This window comes from Pararge aegeria, chromosome 19 (genome assembly GCF_905163445.1).
Source record: "Pararge aegeria chromosome 19, ilParAegt1.1, whole genome shotgun sequence".
Taxonomy (NCBI): Eukaryota; Metazoa; Arthropoda; class Insecta; order Lepidoptera; family Nymphalidae; genus Pararge; species Pararge aegeria.
The window spans coordinates 17217501-17222500 of NC_053198.1; the positions used below are offsets into that span (position 1 = coordinate 17217501).

Below are 5000 nucleotides of genomic sequence, written 5' to 3' on the forward strand. Positions count from 1 at the left end.
ATAAGACCTTTTTTAACACAGTTAAAAAAAAAACAATTTTATTCAAGTGCACTTTTGGATTTTCCAAATTTTTTAATTTTTTTTTTAACGGTTGTGAACCTAAGTGCCCGGCCTGCGGCCGGGCACCCGTCTTATTCATATACCTAACCTAACCTAACCTAACACCTAAACTAAAACACCTAGTTTGGATTCCTTTAGACTTTAGATTCAAGATTTGATGTTAATATATGCATTAATAAAAAATAATAATAAACTCATTGCTATTTTAATACTAGTTATGCTACAGATGCACTGATGAAAGCCAGTTAGTTAGCTATATCAGTGTGTAGTCGTAGTGTTAGTCGTAGTTGCCGGTGGGCTTAGGTCTAAAGGAATCCAAACCAGTTTTAAAAGGTTTGGATAGGTTATGTTAGGTTAGTGTAGGTTAGGTTAGGTTAGGTTAGAACATTAATAGGACGGGTGCCCGGCCGCAGGCCGGGCACTTAGGTTCAGTTCCGTTTTTCTAATAATAAGTAAATAAGGTGAGTGAGTTAATAATTTATGTAACAAAAGTGAATAAGTAAACTCTATATACGTATATAAATATGTAGTATTAAAAGTGATTAAGTAAATTATGTACGTAGTTATTTACTTACATTATTGTATAAAACGATTGAAGCGCGTAAGTATATTAATATATATACATATACATATATACATATATACATAAATGCATAAAAATTAACGTTAAAAAAACTTTTTTTTTTTTTTATATATAAAAATATGATGATATTTGATTGCCACTCAATATTTTAAACTCGTTTTCAATTATATACCCATAATTTATGATGTTAAGAGGAAGTTTCATTATATTATATCATTATTACTTAGTGTAGGTAGCCTAGCTATATCGATAAATATTGAATATTTTTATTGTTCCTTGTTTTAAAATCAAATATATGTAGACGCCGCGCGTTTCGATCCACGAACCGGACAGGGGGCAGTTCAGTCTCCCTAGTCGAAACCGTATATAGTAAGTACCACTGGCGAGGTGTTTAATACACGAACTGACTGACTATACACTGAAAAATATTTCGTTATATTCCTTTTTGTTAATTTGTTTTACGGTGGAAAATGGATTTTTTTTTTAATATTATCACAACAGAATTGAAGGATTACTTTTAATTTGAGTAAATATAGATTTTTAGAAAATTAAAAATAAAAAAAACCATAGTAGCAGCGCGGTACGGTAAGATTCGATACACGAACTGGAAGTCTCCCTTCTAAGATTATTACGACACTTGCGTGTGCGCGCTAATGCACCGTCCGTCTAAACCAAGCCCACGCCCACGCCCACGCCCACGCCTGCGCCTTTTTTTTATGACTATTATTACTAAGGGGAAGTTTAATAATGTCATCATTATAAAATTACTAATAACATTCACTCTAGGTAAACATAGGCAGGGCGGTGCGGTGCGGTGCGGCGCGTTTCGATTCACGAACATGACGGGAGAGATGAGACTCTGGCGGTCGGGTGTGAATTAATACACGAACTGTTTGTCACCGCCGTCCGTATTATATACAATGCACGAACGCACACGCACCTGCCAGCCTTAATAGTGAGAGTGAGCGTGGGCGTGGGCGTGGGCATGGGCGTTGGATTGGTAGAGGGGGTGGGCGTGGGCGCGCAAATGTACCGCCCCTCTGAACCACGCGGCAATCGCCCGCAAGCATCGCGCCCACGCCCACGCCCACGCCCAAGCCCACGCCCGTTCTCGTGCAAGAGGTGTTCCTGGCGGTCCCTTTTTTCCTTTAATTGGATATTAAAAAAAAAAAAACCATTTAAATATGTTTAATTTAATTTGTTCACTAACACATTAGGCCCGTCGCGCCGCGCCACTACTATATGGGGTGGAGGTGCGAAGGTGACGGCGACGGCGACGACGAAATACCAGAGTCTAAAAGGAGTAGTATGATTGCGGCGCCACGCAAAGTGGCGTTGTTCAGACTTCTCTCTCGCGTATCTCTGCGTTAGTATTGTTGTCACGTTTCGCATTTCTCTAAAAAAAGAGGTTGTTCTCTTTTTTATTATAATATTATATTATGTTTATTTTATTTATTTATTTATTTTTATGGTATTATTTTTTAATATCATATTAATATTGTACCCCGATGAACGGCGTCGACCGACGGAATCGCGTCTGGGCAATTGTTATGGCATTAATGTGTGAGATTTTCAAGAGTGTATATTATTATCGATTGTGATATGATGTGCTCTCTCTCGGGTCGAATGTGTTAACTGTCAGAAATTCCCTCTGCGTTATTTCGTTATTACATTTCAATGTAAAATCAAACGGTCGTTAAAAGTTTATCCAGCAGCAGTTTAATATAAAAACTGTACATTCAGATGTGATATTTTTAATACAGCTCTCATAATACGGGACCGGCGTGGCGCGCTCACAATCGCAGACTGTTGCGTTCGTTTGTGCGGCTTCGCCCCCTGTGTTTTATGCGCGTGGTGTTAAAAATAATATAAAAATGGTGTTATAAAAGAAGTCTCTCAAGTACCGGGCGACGATCAAAGTGTCGTACTCGAATATGTTATAAAATCATAGCTCGCAAGAGCGTCAATGTGTGTTAAGTCTCGTTCAAAGAACCTTCAATGCTTGGGACCATGTCGCACGGCCTCCTAACGGAGGCGGTGCAACGTGAAATGTGTCCTCGTCCTGCGTGGGCGTCTGGGTTTAATAGTTCCGCTCGTCGAATGCTGACGGCGGGGCGAAACTCTCCCGTCTCGCAGCACATCATAGAATAAATTTTGTCGGGCACCGCGTCGCCGCTCTTAATAGAATGGCGCGCGACGTGCTTCGACCTTCCGTCGTGAGATGGGGCTGCAGCGCCGTGAACCGGCGCGGCGGCTCGCTCGCTACGGAAGGGGCTCGCTAACTGCGCGCCTACGTTTCCCCTTACAGCTTAACAGCTACGGGCGTTACGTGGCGTGAAGTATGTGGATAGCTCCCTGGTTGATCCTGCCAGTAGTTATATGCTTGTCTCAAAGATTAAGCCATGCATGTCTCAGTGCAAGCCGTATTAAGGCGATACCGCGAATGGCTCAATATATCAGTTTTGGTTCCTTAGATCTTACTCAGTTACTTGGATAACTGTGGTAATTCTAGAGCTAATACATGCAATCAGAACTCTGACCAGTGATGGGACGAGCGCTTTTATTAGATCAAAACCAATCGACGGAGGGCCTCGCGTCCGAAGTCGTTAATTTTGATGAATCTGGATAACTTTTGCCGATCGCATGGTCCAGTACCGGCGACGCATCTTTCAAATGTCTGCCTTATCAACTTTCGATGGTAGTTTCTGCGACTACCATGGTTGTCACGGGTAACGGGGAATCAGGGTTCGATTCCGGAGAGGGAGCCTGAGAAACGGCTACCACATCCAAGGAAGGCAGCAGGCGCGCAAATTACCCACTCCCGGCACGGGGAGGTAGTGACGAAAAATAACGATACGGGACTCTTACGAGGCCTCGTAATCGGAATGAGTACACTTTAAATATTTTAACGAGGAACAATTGGAGGGCAAGTCTGGTGCCAGCAGCCGCGGTAATTCCAGCTCCAATAGCGTATACTAAAATTGTTGCGGTTAAAAAGCTCGTAGTTGCATTTGTGCGCCGCGCTGTCGGTGCACCGCATCCGCGGTGATACTGACACGTCTGCGGAGCATATCGTCGGTGAGCCGGCGGTAAAACGCCGGTTCAATATCAAAATCCTATCGCGGTGCTCTTCGTTGAGTGTCGAGATGGGCCGACAATTTTACTTTGAACAAATTAGAGTGCTCAAAGCGGGCTCAAAATGCCGCTTGAATATTTCGTGCATGGAATAATAGAATATGATCTCGGTTCTATTTTGTTGGTTTTCAGAACTCCGAGGTAATGATTAATAGGGATAACTGGGGGCATTCGTATTGCGACGTTAGAGGTGAAATTCTTGGATCGTCGCAAGACGAACATCAGCGAAAGCATTTGCCAAAGGTGTTTTCATCAATCAAGAACGAAAGTTAGAGGTTCGAAGGCGATTAGATACCGCCCTAGTTCTAACCGTAAATATGTCATCTAGCGATCCGCCGTCGTTACTACAATGGCTCGGCGGGCAGCTTCCGGGAAACCAAAGATTTTGGACTCCGGGGGGAGTATGGTTGCAAAGCTGAAACTTAAAGGAATTGACGGAAGGGCACCACCAGGAGTGGAGCCTGCGGCTTAATTTGACTCAACACGGGAAATCTCACCAGGCCCGGACACCGGAAGGATTGACAGATTAACAGCTCTTTCTTGATTCGGTGGGTGGTGGTGCATGGCCGTTCTTAGTTGGTGGAGCGATTTGTCTGGTTAATTCCGGTAACGAACGAGACTCTAGCCTGCTAAATAGGCGTCGTCATTTAGGTGTGCGCGGCTTCGGTCGCGCAACTCACTGGCGGCGTATTAAAATTCTTCTTAGAGGGACCGGCGTCTTCGAGGCGCACGAGATTGAGCAATAACAGGTCTGTGATGCCCTTAGATGTCCTGGGCCGCACGCGCGCTACACTGAAGGAATCAGCATGTTCTCCCTGGCCTAGAGGCCCGGGCAACCCGTTGAAACTCCTTCGTGCTGGGGATTGGGGTTTGCAATTATCCCCCATAAACGAGGAATTCCTAGTAAGCGCGAGTCATAAGCTCGCGTTGATTACGTCCCTGCCCTTTGTACACACCGCCCGTCGCTACTACCGATTGAATGATTTAGTGAGGTCTTCGGACCGACACGCGGTGGCTTCACGGCCGTCGGCGTTGCTGGGAAGTTGACCAAACTTGATCATTTAGAGGAAGTAAAAGTCGTAACAAGGTTTCCGTAGGGGAACCTGCGGAAGGATCATTAACGTGTAACGTCTGCACGGGTCGCCGCGGTAAACGCGCATGCGCACCCATGTTTGTACGATTATGTTAAAGACCAAACCAAAACAAAAACAAAAACCCGTCT

General features: G+C 44.2%; 1 non-coding gene across 1 annotated transcript; it reads left to right on the forward strand.

Annotated features, from left to right (window-relative positions):
• Positions 1 to 2995: 2995 nt before the first annotated feature.
• Positions 2996 to 4898, forward strand: LOC120632391. The gene has a single exon (XR_005659086.1). It is a non-coding gene; the product is annotated as a small subunit ribosomal RNA (ribosomal RNA).
• Positions 4899 to 5000: the final 102 nt, after the last annotated feature.